The following is a 15583-nucleotide window of genomic DNA, read 5'->3' as shown; positions in this document are numbered from 1 at the left end:
CCGTCTCCCCTCCTGGGAGTGGAGAGGCAGAAAATGTGCCAAAAGCTACAGAATAAATAACAGAGATGGAGAGGGGGATGGGGGGGAGGGCTCGCTTCAAATGAATGCTAATTCTACTAACACCCCCCATCACCACCAACCCACATACACTCACTAACACTGCACCCCCACCACCAACAACTTTGTTCACATATTGATGCGTTCTGCAATCAACTTCAATGGCACGAGCCATGTAGTGGGAAGAGAGAGGACGATCAAGCCAGGGACTGGTGGAAGAGGGAGAGAGCAAGAAAGTCAGATAAAGAGCGGAGAAAGTGAAAACGGGGTCCCAGATTATTTCTTCACTCTAGCCCAACCACTGCCTTCATTAGCCCCCCCCCCCCCATTAATTAGCCTCCTTGAGCTCATCTGCAAGTCAATGGCTGTGGCTGTAGGACCGGCGGCTTTGAGCTGCAGCGCCCCTGTGATCTCTGGGTCCTCCAGCCCCTCCACCCCTCGCACACTGGATGCAAGCCTTCCTGACAATTAGTACAAAAGAGATTCATGCTCCGTATAGCCAATACATTATTCATATTTTCTCCTCACTTAAATAAATCATAATGTTCTTGAGGGTTTTACTTAAACAACATGCTTTTTCTCTCTCTCTCTCTCTCTCTCTCTCTCTCTCTCTCTCTCTCTCTCTTTCTCTCTCCCAGCTACAGCCCACTTTCTTAGCTAACATCCAAATGAAATTGGTTTGCAATGACCTTGCCCCATATTTGGGTCACTTCCTCAACAGTGAGAGACAAGCAGACCACCCCCACCCCTTCCATTCCCCCTTCAAGATGATCATCATGGGTCTGAAAAAAGAGGACAATTCGTCCACTAGTCTATCCTCTCATGTCTAATAGCCCTTTCCCACTGACCAAAAAACCCACATACAACCACTAACATTTAGAAATTACTCTGCAGTAGGCACAGGTATTTCTTGGCTCCAGCTCGACCATCGGCAGTGATGGAAACTTTGGTCCATTTTCAGGCATGATGCTGTGATGCTGTAATGCTGTGATGCGCGTCAGCTCCATCGGTAACTTCTGCCATCTTTGCCACAAATCCTGTACTTTGAAGTAACCGCCAAAACATTTTCACTGGCCTCCATGTTGCTTTTAACTGTTTACTGAGCCTGATGGTGAATGCAAAGCAATCGGTCTGAGCGGAGGAGAGTTTAAAGAACAATTCCGGCGCAAAACGAACCTTAACTTGTCCACAGGGTTATTAACAGATGTGTACCCACTCTGTCACTCTCTGGGACATGTTTTCATGCTAATCGAATGTGTTTGTAGCTTGAAAGACGCTAGCGTGGACTGCTGATCAGCTTACAACGCTAGTATTCGGGGCACAGGGAAAGTAAAAACAAATCGCTATATATACCACTAAAAAGGCTCAAAATATCACCACACTTCAACGGTAGCATAATGAGGATCCCTAAATGTTAACTGAAGCATTGAGAACTTTGTAAGTGTACAGACAGTTTATTGAAAAGATACATTATAAAGACACTCGCGTTCATGTTTACATGCCGCCGCCGTCTTGAAAACCAGTCATGACTTACAGCTGGTGATGCAAACTAAAATCAAAAGCAATTTGCTCAATATATCTGAAATAATCGCACTCTGCATAACTAGTGTACTTACTCAGTGGATAACTGTCCATCTGGTCCCTCCGGTCTGGGTCGCCGTCTCCAATTTATTTTCGGGACATGGAAAAAAGTTTCAAGTACAGCCCTGTTTATCAGAGAGGGGAAATCTTCAGACTTTACAAAACACTGCGTCTCTTGTGTGTCACGACGCAACAGGTCCCACTCCTTGCAACACAGACACTCCTGTTCGGTGGCCATAGCTTCACAATGTCCGCAGGTACACCACCAGTTTCCACGAGGTACGAGGCTGTGTTGCGGCATTGACTACTGGTAGCTCTCTCTCTCTCGTAGCCCTTTCACTGAGCTCCTGCAGCTCTTCGTTCAATAAACTGTCTGTACACTTACAATGTTCTCAATGCTTCAACATTTAGGGACCCTCATTATGCTACCGTTGAAGTTTGGTGATATTTTGAGCCTTTTTAGTGGTATAAATAGCGATTTGTTTTTACTTTCCCTGTGCCCTGAATACTAGCGTTGTAAGCTAATCAGCGGTCCGCGCTAGCGTCTTTCAAGCTCTAAACACATTTGATTAGTATGAAAACATGTCCCAGAAAGCGACAGAGTGGGTACACATCTGTTAATAACCCCTAGGTTCGTTTTGCGCCGGAATTGTCCTTTAAGAGTATTGGCGACGATATCAAGTGAATGTTTTTTGGCACGTTTGTGACGTTGAATGTGACACACCAGAAGAAAAAACAGACAGGCATACTCTTCTTCTGGCAATGGGAAAGGAGTCTATCGGCTAATTTTAACAGGTGTTACTGGTGTTTTAAAAAACCTGCATATACATGCGACGGATCAGACCCCACGCCTTTAACTTCTAACAATTCCACAGTTCCTGATTTATCGAAAACAGCGTCCCGCTTTTACTATGCGGAGTCAGTTTTGATGCTTCAGAATAATCAGCCAGACCCACGGTTGAAAGACTTTCCTGAGTTCTTACTGCTCCCCGAGAAAGCAAGCCAAGGCTTCGTCTGGAGGATCGTGTACCTCGATGCCTCTTATGTCCTCTGCACTGATCTGTTAGCAGTGTTGTGCTAGACCAGAGCAGTCGGAGCAGAGCAGAGCAGCTATCTCAATGATTTAGCAGCCCTTTGTACTATTATTCATCTGATTGGAGGGAGTCAGTGTCCAGCTGAGGGCCTGCATCTTTTATGACCACTTGCAGTCCATTCAGACAAAGGTACCTCTATGGAATACTTTCAGGACCCGCAGCACATGTATATTGATGTATATGGCTGCATATTGATTTTGAACATCTTTATTTCATTGTGAAAAGGAGACTCGCTATGCTGAGATATGAATTTTCTTGGGTTACCTTTTTAAATTGGCTGTCTTGCCTTTTCCCTCTTGTTGACGTTGATATCATTAGACAGGTGCTGTCATACTTCCTGCTGCACTTGTCATGTTAGTTAATCCATCAATGCCTGTCCGACAGCTGTCTCTTTTAGCTGTAAACTTCGCCGCTCATTTGGAAAGTTACACAGTGCGTTTCAAGGTACATAATGCTCTACTTTCTCCCTCAGAAGTTCCTCAGCCTCACTTTGGCTGTTGTATATTTGAGCGTTTTACTCCGGCATCGCGGGGTCCGGGAGATCTTAGGCTTCACGTAGACACAGCTAGCCTGTCACTTGCGACTGGGTAGGAACAGGTAGTGCAATTAGCCAGCGTAGAACATATTTATCTGTCAGCCCAAAGACAGGATGGGATGGCTTTGAGGAGAAGGAGGGGTGGGGGTGGGGGTGGGAGTGGGCGGTGGATCACACTGCCCCTTTTAACTGTGTACAGGCTATTAGACTATTTCACAGAACTCATTTTCAGATACAAAAAGGGGAATGCCGGTGCTTCCTCACCCAATTAGGAGAAGAATCCCCCTTTCTTCAGCATTTATTACACCTATTCAGTATTCTGGATGCTGCTATCAGTTTTCCATAACTAGGCTGCACAAAGAGCAAACGCTCTATTTGGTGTGATTTGTTGCCCCGCTTGACCACTTCTTTGTCTCAGCCAGGCTGGCTAAGCACTGTGGAATGGGGCACCCCCTGCTGTTTTATCAAGTCTGCTGAATCCGTAATGAAATAAGTGAGGGTGACAGTGACAGTGGAGGGAGGGAAAGCAGAATAAGAGCTACAGACCGCCTTATTTGAATCATTTAAGCAAGACACAATTACGGCTGCGCCCACCGCAGAGGAAACAGCCCATTTTAAAGGCAACACAAATCAATGAGCACAGCGATGGTGATGTGTTTGACAGAAGTGCCTGTTAGTGGTATACGGCTGCTCTCGAGGATCATTACACACCCTGTAGACAATACATTATCACCAAAAGGGAGGAATGAAAACAGAGCAGTGGGAAGCAAGGAGGGGGCCACTGGGCCATCTGTGTTATGGCTTTGGACGGCCATTCAGAGATGGAAAATTTCACTTTTCATGTCTCTCAAGTACTCGTAATCGCATGCTTTTGTTTAAAAAATATCTGCAAGGTTGTCAATGTGTGATTTTTGACTTCATGATATGAAGTCTGATTAATTGTGATTTGCAGGCAATTGCAACCACGTCAACCCCACACTCACATGTATATGTTACATACTGTATGTGAAGACAACATACACACTGGGTGTGTGAATGTACACCTATGTACAATTAGAGCTGGATATCGTTCAAAAATATTCAATACCGGTACCGATACTGATACCGTGACTTCAATACCGGCTCCTAAAATTCCCAATTCCCATACCAATTCTATAAAACAAAAAGAAATTACAACGTTACATATTCAGCTTCCACTAAGTGAGCCCAGATGCGTAACATAGTTTTTCCTGCATGTCTCTACAACGTTTAACCTTAGACAGCCAATCACAGACATTATTAGATCTTGGTAGAAGCATGCTGCATGTTTTAATTGGCTCATTGAGGATATTTGTTCCTCAGGTATTGAAATTTGGTATTAAATGATGAGACATTTTTCGATACTCGATACTTTGGAGGCAATTCACTCAGTGCCTAAAAAGTATTGAATTCTGTACCCAGCCCTATGTACAATATATGTTTTCAGTTTAAAATGTAATGCAAATTTAAAAATTGTCTTACTTGGTGCACCTTTGGTTCAGAGTTGCGTCATACGCTTATTTGCAATGTATTTAACATTAATATAGTGTCCTAAAGTTAACTGAGATAGTGTTACTGCACCTAACAAATGAGACCATAGTTAATTGGAAGCCTCTTGCTAGTGTTAGTGTTTCTCTGATTTAAGACCACATCTCCCATGAACCATGTTACTTCCCATCCCCTTTCCCCACTCTCTAATGTCTTTGGATTAACACTCCTCCAGTCTGATGGCACAAAGCGCAAAATGCACTTCACAGGCTGCCAGTCTACAGACTATTTTGTATTTTTATGGTTAATATACAAAATGTTTATAAGACACTGTTATTTATTGATGTTTAAGGGGCGCTCCACCAATTTTGAATGACAAAGTCAATTTCCTTGTCACGGGGAATACTACAAAAGCCAATGAAAACTGTTGAATAATTACTTCTGTGGTTCTGAACGAGCTTCAAAAGTCTGATATAATAACCCATGATGATGTCATTGAGGTTATTTCATCTTGGGCTTGGAGAATTTTCTCTTGGAGAATTGTTTTAACATAAAGCCTTCATTATAAGCCGGGGGTGTGAAGTTTGATAGACGTGGGTGTTTACCAAGCATAGAGGGTCTAATGAAATATGGTGTCAAGTTGCATTTTGGGAAATGTAGGGTTCAGTGTTTTAGCCATTCTAGGCATAAATGTAAGGGTATCTCAGCCTCTGCTTCTCCGATTTTGCCTTTTTCTGTCTGTGTCTCATAAGTCCCCCAACAGTATAATAATAACATAATATTCAAGATTCAATACTTTATTGCCATACAACTCGGTGCAAGTTGCTAGGGATTTGCATCAGTGTGCTCTTGACAGGACATCAACAAAGACACAAAAAAAGACAGAACATATATATATACACATACAGTATCCCACACAGGATCACACTTGACACAGGCTGATAAAAAGAGGGCACACCATAATAATAAAATAATAATAATAACTTTATTTGTATAGCACCATTAAAAACAGTAATTTACAAAATGCTTTGAAAGAGGAAAAAAAGCACATACAAATAAATACACATCAAATCAATACCCATACCCATGTGTACTGAATAGTGAAAAAGGAAAGATAGGGCAGCTTTAAAGGACAGCAAAAAACTAAGTGATAGGTAAAAGAAGGCAAGTATGGAAGTGAATTGAATATAACTTTTTCGACCCTTCACACAGGCATACTGTATGGAAGTATTCTGTATTCAGTAAATGTCTGTGGTGAAATTTATCAAAAATAATTTTAAGGGTTAGTTTTATTTGGTTGAATTGAGACAGGAAGTCCTCATATGTAATGAGATGGAAGGATAAGGTTAAAAATGAAATACGGTTGCCTACTATGTTCGTTTTGTGGGGCTTAGGCTTTTCCAGTTAGTTAGTTTCTACATTAGAGTAGCTCCAGTAGCATCCAAGCCCAGCGTTGGATAGAAGTTTGACTGAGCCCGGCACCTCTGGGACATGTCAAGCACCATTGCTTTCTTTCTCTCATTCTCTCATTCTCTCTTTGTGTTTCTCTCTCTCTCTCTCTCTCTCTCTCTCTCTCTCTCTCTCTCTCTTTCTCTCTCTCTCTGCCTGAGGATGAGGCCATCTGGTGTATGTTGCTGGAGCCAGGCATGCTGACTGGAGTTGGTGCGGACCAGGCCAGTCTGCGTACTGGAACACAACTCACTTTGTATATTGCCTTGTTTTGGCCACAGAGCCTCGTTGATCCCACCCCCCCCACCCCCCTCCGCGGAACATTTTACATTTGGAACACTCCTCATTTACACTTGTACAGACGATCTGCACAGCGGCCGAGGAGTGGCATCATGAATAAAATTATCATATCAAAATATCAGCGGTGAAATGATCTGTTTCTGTGTGTCAGCCTCCTGTTCTTGCGTAGGAGAGGGGGGTAGATGCTGGGGATTGAGAAGCAACTGTGAGAACTTGTCAGAGGAAATTAGAGAGGGTTTCTGGACCATGGACTCACTGGCTGGAAAACAGGAATCAGAGGAGAGACCCCCAGACTTCTGTCCAGCCGTCTGTAAAAAGGAAAAGAATCTCCTCTCTCAGCTTTTTCGGCTCTTATTTTCTCCCCAGCTCCAGTGATCTCCAGTCCAGCTGCCGAGTCAGTAAAGCTTGAAACTGTCAAGTCAAGAATGGCCTAGGCTTGCATTGCCAGACCTTCCTTCACAGCGCTGCGGAGGAGGGTCTGGCTAGTTCACACAACATTCCAGGATAGGAGAAAAACATGCTCAGATTTTTTGGCATTTCTTTAAACCCATCACAATCGTCTTGGGCATGGCTAAGCGCAGAATGGAGCAACAGCGCCTCTGCAAAATAGCCTCGGGGAGGAATTTGTTTTGGTGGAACAAGTGTACGTTCAAAAGTTGTTTTAGTCGTACAACAGAAAACTCAGATTGGACAGATAGTCTAGCTAGCTGTCTGGATTTACCCTGTAGTAGTCTCGCTTTGCCAGACCTTCCTCCACAGCGCTGCAGAGCAGGGTCTGGCTAGTCCACACAGCATTCTAGGATGGGAGAAATATGTGCTCTGGTTTATTGGCATTTCTTTAGACCAATCACAATCGTCTTGGGCGGCGCTAAGCGCTGCACGAAGTCCGGGTGCCTCTGCAAAATAGCCTCTGGAAGGAACTTGTTTTGGTGGAAGGTGTACGTTCAAAAGTTGTCTTAGTCGTGCAACAGAAAACTCTTAGAGATTGAAGATTGGACAGATAGTCTAGCTAGCTGTCTGGATTTACCCTGCAGAGATCTGAGGAGCAGTTAACCATAGTCCTCATAAATCCACTGTAGTTTAGAATTACAACACAAAGAAAAAACGGAAGGTAATGGACATCTGGCCGAAAATGAACCTACAGCGGCACCGGAACAATCCTGATAATGAAACATCGTCGATATAGACTAAGAATGGCCTTACTGTCATGGTTGCGGTTTTCTGTTATAGTTTTTCCTGTTTTATTGTGTTAATTCATTCCCCATTTCCTTATTGTTTTCTGTCTCTTGTGTTCTCTGTTGCGTCTTCATCCTTGTGTATGTTTTATGCTTCAGTTTCCTGTTTTATTTTGTAGTCTGTTTCTCCCATGTCATGTCTTGTTTTACTACCCGCCTTTGTGATTGTCTGCCCCGCCCCGATGTGTTTCACCTGTTCCTGAGCCCTCGTGTCACCTGTCCCTTGTTTCACCCTCATTACCTTGGGTACTTGGGTGTTGTCTTTGTCTGTTGTCAGATCATTGTGTGCATTTCTACCCCTTTTGTCTCGTGTTCCAGTTTATTTTGATGCCTGGTCTTTTGTTTCCACGTTTTTTGGAAACTATTTTTGCCTGCTTACTTCAGGACTCTTTTTGTTGTATTCCTTTTTATTTATTAAATCCTCGAACTCAGTGTTGAGCACTGTCGTCTCTGTATTTTTGGGTCCACCATTTCTCTGAATCCTGACACTTACTGCCTGTGGCATGGCCTCGTAAAGGTAAAGCTCAATATATGCATGGATTGAAGTTAACGTCTCTATCCTGTCTTTTTCCAGAGCAAGCCTTCTCTGTACCTGATGCCCCCCCCACCCCCACCCCACCCCCGCGCCTCTTCGCCTCTCTATGGAGGACCGTGGCTGGCCATTGGAGCTCCTTGCAGGTCCACCTCTCATCTATCAGTGACACTACTGGCTGACAGAGCACTTATTCATGCTCACTCATGAATATTCAATTTACTCTTTCTTCAAGGGTATAAAAGACATATCTATACACAGGAGAGAGGAGCGGCATCTCTCTCTCTTCTTGGGTCTTTGCCTCATCTCTCTCTTTTTTCCCTCCTCCTCTTCCTCTGCCTACCTCTTTACACATGTACAACCTAAACATCGGCGGCAATGTGCAGGCCTTAATTTCATGCGCATGTTTGATTAGAGGTGTCGACCAGGAGACAATTTTTTCCCTGACACTTTGAGCAAGCCAACACAATCCTGCACCGTTTGCGCAAAAGGGAAAAATCCCATTTGTCCTTTGTCAGCACAAACACTTTAATTTGAGGCTTTCACTCCTGAGTAAGCAGCAGATCTCCTCAGAAGCCCGGAGAGACACAGGAAACGCATGTGGGTCCTTCAGTCTCTCCCTCATCAGCAGAGGCACACTGCATCCAGCATGGCCTCCATGTTTTTATCAGTCAGCGGGGGCATGCATAAGTCAAAAGGAGAGGGAGAGTGCAGGTGTGTCAGCATATAAATAGCCGACGCGACCAGCGGTCCCATCCTCGTTGTGAAGTCTTAAAATGCTGCCCTATGCGGAAGAGTTTAACTGATGTTTTGTTACAGTCTGAAACACAGTCACCAACATGAGCACACTGTGGCATTTACATTGTGATCAAAGCAGAAATCTTCAACAGGGGGTCTGGGACCCCTAGGGGGTCCTCATAGTTACTGCAGAGGAGTCCGACCAAATAATACATTTTTTGAAAGTTTTTTTCCTAAATTTAAAATGTCCTAACATAAATCCATATTATTATACATATTATTAGAAAATATAAATCAGCCTAATTGTGAAAAAAAAACAAAAACATTAATAGGCTTACTGGCCTGTAGGTACGAAGATAGTCACTAAGGTAGCCACCCACAGATGCAGTTAATCCTGAAGATTCACTCTAATAAATATAAATAAAATCATGACGAATTATTTTAACAGCTTAGTATTCTATGCACTAAAAAGGTATGTATAAATGCCTTAGGCCGCCCTACACGTTATTGTAGGCCTAGTTTAATATGAAACTCTTTCAGTTAAGAGGTCCTTGGCTTAAAAAAAAAAAGTTGAAGACCCCTGGATTAGAGCTTAAAACAGGTTTAGAGTGATTTGGAGGATAACAGTATATATACATATTTTTTTCTAAAACAGGCCTGTGGTGGCAAGGTGAACAGCCAGTTAATGCTGTAAATGAACGAGCAACAGACCCTGAAATACTGAAACTCCCACTGTGCTCACATGTAGTATGGGCCTCAGAATTCACCAAACAAAGTGCTTGTCGAGTCATAAAAACCCCTTTCCAATCGGGAGATGGACAATCCGACAAGCACACACACACACACACACACACACACACACACACACACACACACACACACACACACACACTAGTAATTGGCCAGGTGCAAAGGTGTGAACATCTCTCTTTTGCATTCTTCACACAACTGCTTCCGTTACTTTTCATGTGTGACGGAAGTGTTCAGTGAGTGCGACACTGTGAACGCCTTTGATGAGCAACTGTATGAGAGTGTGCACCGTTATCCCCATTTGTGGGATTACTGTCATAGAAACTGCACGATTTCCTGGAAAGAGATCAGGGAGGCAGTGAGATGCAGCAAAGAGGAGGCCCTGACAGCAGTTACTTGGGTGACCATTTAGAACAGGTAAAAACACTTTTGTCCTTAGATGTGGTTGGATGATACAACCTTGGTCATTTGAAGCATACTAACACTTAGACACCCCAGCTAGCAATTACTTTTTTCTTTCTTTTAAGATTATTTTCTGGGGCATTTTAAGGCCTTTATTTGATAGGACAGCTGGAGATGTGAAGGCGGAAAGAGAGAGGGGGAATGACATGCACCAAGGGGTTGCAGGTCGAAGTTGAACCTGCAGCCGCTGCGACACGACTGAGCCTGTACATGGGGTGCACGCTCTACCAGGTGAGCTCAACCCTTCTCACAGGCATACTGTATGGGAGTATTCTGTATTCAGTAAATCTCTGTGGTGAAATGTATCAAGACTAATTTTGAGGGTTAGTTTTATTTGGTTGAATTGAGACAGGAAGTCCTCATATGTAATGAGATGGAAGGAAGAGGGTGAAAATGAAATAAGGTTGCCTACTATGTCCGTTTTGTGGGGCTTTTTAGGCCTTTATTTGACAGCTGAAGATGTAAAGGTGGGAGAGAGAGAGGGAATGAACATAGACAGTAAAAATAATGGACACAGCGACCCCACAGACTCTGGACGGAGACCAGTAAAGGCTATTCGAAGCACTTTTCCGTTGATGGCTGAGCGTTACTGCGCAGCCTCCAACTGAGAGAGACAACGTAGATGTGATGTGAGCAACGTGTCTGAAAATTGTAAGTCTTCTGGTAGCTGTGCCAAGAGAAATCTCAATCATTCCCAATCTTGCAGAGACGGAGAGCGTAGGGATATGTTAGGAGATAACATAGGCACAGGGTAATTATTGCTAACTAAAATGCTAGTTAACATTAGAAATTAAACTTTAACAGCTAATGTAAGTCGAAACTGCCTGCGAGCTTCTCCTGTACTATACGGTAATTCCTCTACTATGCGACAGTAAGTCGCGTGGTTATGACACAATCGTTAGCCTATTTTTACAAAAATGTCTGCTACGGAGCCATAACGTGAGATACAAGGTAATGGAGCCTTTTATACACTGTCGTGTTTCTTTTGAAATAAACAATGGACAAATAAAGTCTTTAAACGCTTCAGATGTAAAGTTATTCGCTGTCAAAGTGAATGGCAGTCAATGGGATGCTAACGGGGGGTGATGGCTTGATAGCAACAAAATGGCTCCATACGGTTTGTGCAGGCTGGCTTACCCCCTTGGGAATGACATGCAGCAAGGGGCTGCAGGTCGGAGTTGAACCTGCGGCCGCTGCGACATGGACTGAGCCTTTGTACATGGGGTGCACGCTCTACCAAATGAGCTATCCACGTGCCCCAGCCAGCAATGCTGTTGAAGGAACCTTGGTATGTGATAATCTAAGGCAGGAGTGTCAAACTAATTTTAAAGTGATGGTTCGGAGTAATTTCATCCTAGGCTGCTTTGCACCTTGACCTTGAGCCAAACAACCCCCCATAAGCTTTTTTCCCTTGTTATAACGTTGGTCGAGTTAGCGTTATCAGCTGGTTAGCTTAGTGCAGGCGCTAATGGATCCACGTTTGTATCTCGTAAATTACCCCACTAATAATGCCCGGAATGATACCAAACTTCTACAGTAGTACAAATAGTTTCTATACTTATAAAACGAGACATTAGAAAGTTTGTAACTTGCATGTCGCTTCTTTCGTCGTCATTTTTGTTGCTTTCTCCGACACTTTTGTCACTTTTCCGACTTTTGGCGCATTTTATCGACATAAAGCTCTACAAAAGTCAGCAAAAAAGTTCTTTAGTCATCGTAGAGTTTAGCAAATCAAGCAAAACAAGGATTACATTTTTAAAAGCAGCCGACTCCCAGCAACCTGTTTCACAGCCTAAATATTAGACTCTCTGCTGCTGGGGGGATTTCTGAGTCTCAAAGTCTGCCAAATTCTGCTCTGAGTGTCGCGTAATAGTTTCCCATCTTTTTGGGTTTGGCGCACAACTAGAATAAATGTATCGTGAACCTAAGTTGTTATGCGGGCCGTTTTAAAACCTGCGAGGGGCCGTGTTCGGCCCGCAGGCCTTGAGTTTGACACATATGATCTAAGGTCTGTGGTGACCAGTGTTGGGCAAGTTACTCAGAAAGCGTAATATGTTACTCTTTACTTATTACTCCTCAAAAAAGTATTAGTATTACTTTACTTATTACTTAGTATCAAAAGTAATTAGTTACGTTCCTGGTTATATTACTATATTACTTTTGCGCCCCCCCCCCTTGCTAAAAACAATAAAAAACAAACGCACAACCTGCCAGCTTCTTTAGGAGTCAACAATCAGACAAACTGCAGAACTGCAAACACTCTGCATTCAGGCTGTTACTGTATGCTATGAAGACTATCGCACACAAAAACGTTGAAGACCCCTGCTTTATATAATGACAATATTTCCAGCTGTTGATAGTATTTCTTTCAACATTATCTTCTATCCTTTATTTAGCGTTTGGCTAGTAGCTGACGTGACCTGCCCTGGCCCTGACCTGCCGCGTGCTAAATTATGACAAGCCTACTTAAAAACAAATCACATTCGGGTATTGTAGCATTACTTGGATTAGTAACTGCAATATAAATGAACGTTTTGGAAATTGTAATCCGTTACACTACTGTGGCAAGTAATAATATTACAGTAATAAAGTAAACTGCCCAACACTGGTGGTGACACAGACAGACATTACTGTTCATACCATCAGAGAATGCAGGTGTCCCATTATAGGTGCTGCTTCCTTCAAAGTCCACATTTCAAAAGCATTCAAAAGCTGTGTCATTCCTAAGGTGGTGGGTGTGTGTATGCGTTGCTGTCTTCACAAATTCCTTTGCTAGGAGGTGGCACTTGAAACATGTCTTTAGTCTCCTGTCCAAATGAGCAGATATAGCCAGGATTTACCCTGCAGAGATCTGAGGAGCAGTTAACCATAGTCACAGGCAATGGATTTCCGGTCTTAAAGAGTGAAATCTGGCAGAATTTTCATCACCAACGGAGCAATCCCGGCAGTGGAACGTCAAGGATATCCACCATACCTTCCATAAAGCACACCTGACTGTGGTAAGACCGCTTATACAGGGCAAACTGAAGTCAAAAACTGGCAAATAATTTTCCTCATGAGAAGTCAAATATTCTTATTATCGGCCCTCAGTATATTTCAGAACAGGTACAGCCAAATCATGAACGTTGTAGCTAAAAATCACATTTTATTCACAATAAGCTTCTAAAAAGACACTGAAACGGCCACACATGCCTTCACCTTATCAAATCTGGATTACTGCAAAGCTCTTCTTACCTGCTTCAATTAAAGAGCCTTTGACAGGCTACAGACTACAAAACTCTGCCACATATCTTTACATAACTACAACGTGATGGGATTACATCACACCAGTTGTGGAATGTAACTACTGTAAGTACTCAGGTACTGTACTTAAGTCCAAATGTTGAGGTACTTGTACTTTACTTGAGTCTTTTCTTTTCATGCCACTTTCTACTCCGCTGCCCCCTCTTAGTCGATCAGTCAACTAATCCGTTGTTTTGGTCTTAGTCGCCTGAGATTTCTTTAGTCGATAAGTCCTTTTCTATGCTTTTTTCATGGTAAAGGACTTATTACTTATTACTTACTTTTGCATGATTCTTTGTGGAGAAACTCGGTTTTACAGATCTGTCGATTAAATCAACAATGACAAAATCGTATGAGTGCTAGTCGACTAAAAATGTGTTCAATCGATGGCAGCCCTAGATAACTCAAGTCAGCATACATTTGCGGTACATTTGGTACGCACAGTGGTTGTCTTATTGTAGCAAATCCATCTCTATCCATCTCGCACTGAAGCTAGGTTTGAATCCGCTGGCTAAATGCAGATACTTGTGGAATATGTTTTAGCCCTGTGTCTGACTGACCTGGTCAGGCAGCACAGTATCAACAGGAGTTATGGTCATACTGGAATTGGCTGTGCAATATGAATGACCATTTACGACCATTTGCAACACATTCTCACTCCCATCACGTAAAATACGGACGCTTGGTCAGGTGCCTTTGGCGTTGTTATTGACACTAAAAGTCTCCTTTAGCATACCCCAGGGTGAAAGTCCTGTGTTGTTTGACCCCCCCACCCCTAACCAGAATTTCGGTCTTTCATACTACTCGCTACCATTGTCGCTCTTAATACTACTTTGTCTTAAAGTGTCGCGGAGCTGCTGCTCTGCCAGGTGCGTTCCATACACACGTTGAAGGGTGATTTTTGCATCGTATCCGGCGCGTACCCGTTATGTTGTGAGATGGATAATAAGGGTAAAGACTGTAGTGCTACCAACAATATACAACAATAATAATAATATACCATAAAAACATTAGTGCTGAACAAATGTCAATTAATGTGATTGAGGGTTTTTTAGAATCGTCCAATATCAATGCTCTGGTCTGGTAATAGGGATAAGGCCCTGACACAAGGTCGGCCGTCGGTCCTTGTTGGGCCGTGACTGTGACAGGCACACCCAAGGCTCCTTAAATTTTTCATCTCATCTGATCAATCCAATACACATAGAGCTGTCAAAACGGGTTAAAGATTACATTCCAATGTTCCTTCTAAAAACACACAGGTTCGAACTATTGGTATAACTATTTTTGCACATGTCCATAAGATGGCAAACAAGATACAACAAGATATATAAACTACTTGTTTAGGCATATTTATTCCAACATAAAATGTGTTTTAAAAGATCTCTACATACCTACACATTACAAAATAAACGAATGTTAATAAACTAATATCCTACACCGTGATATTTAATATAAAGACCGTAATAGACCTCTCTCTGTGCCCTCTGCACCACTAAACAATTAGCTCCATAGCAAGCTAGCAAGCTGGCAAGCTAGCTTACCAGCCAGCCAGCCAGCCTCTAAACTGTAAGAACTTAATGTTTAATTCACATGCTCTTGTCAAATCCAAGGAAAGCACATTGCTATCGCCAGATGAGTGACATGTTTGTATTTCTTATTTTACGATAACCAGTGTATGATAAGCAAGCTAAATTAGCTAACGAGCCTGTAGCGAGCCAATCGATCGCTCCGCTCCCCTCCACTCCCACTGTAGGGAGACTTCTTTGCCGAGAGAACGGATGACAGCCCGGGAGATGCAAAGTCCAGTTAGCCATCTCCTGGTAGTGTTGTCTTCCCAGCGAGGGGTAAAGCACAGGGGGTACGGCTGTCCTCCCGGTGGGGAGTGAAGCAGAGTAATAGTAATAGATATTTTGCCGCGTACAAAGCAATTCCTTTTGGCTAATTAAGCATCATTACCGTACAGCAAAAAAAAAAAAAAAAAATATATATATATATATATATATATACACACACACACACACACACACACACACACACACACACACACACACACACACACACA

General features: G+C 42.9%; 1 long non-coding RNA gene across 1 annotated transcript; it reads right to left on the bottom strand.

Annotated features, from left to right (window-relative positions):
• Positions 1 to 2488: 2488 nt before the first annotated feature.
• On the bottom strand, positions 2489 to 15335 carry LOC118494436. Its single transcript, XR_004896569.1, has 3 exons — positions 15264 to 15335; positions 3814 to 3816; positions 2489 to 2498 (listed from the first exon to the last, which is right to left on the bottom strand). It is a non-coding gene; the product is annotated as an uncharacterized LOC118494436 (long non-coding RNA).
• Positions 15336 to 15583: the final 248 nt, after the last annotated feature.

Source organism: Sander lucioperca, chromosome 2 (genome assembly GCF_008315115.2).
Source record: "Sander lucioperca isolate FBNREF2018 chromosome 2, SLUC_FBN_1.2, whole genome shotgun sequence".
In the NCBI taxonomy this organism is placed as follows: domain Eukaryota; kingdom Metazoa; phylum Chordata; class Actinopteri; order Perciformes; family Percidae; genus Sander; species Sander lucioperca.
The sequence above is the reverse complement of the archived record's forward strand: the minus strand, read 5'-3'. Positions and strand labels throughout refer to the sequence as shown.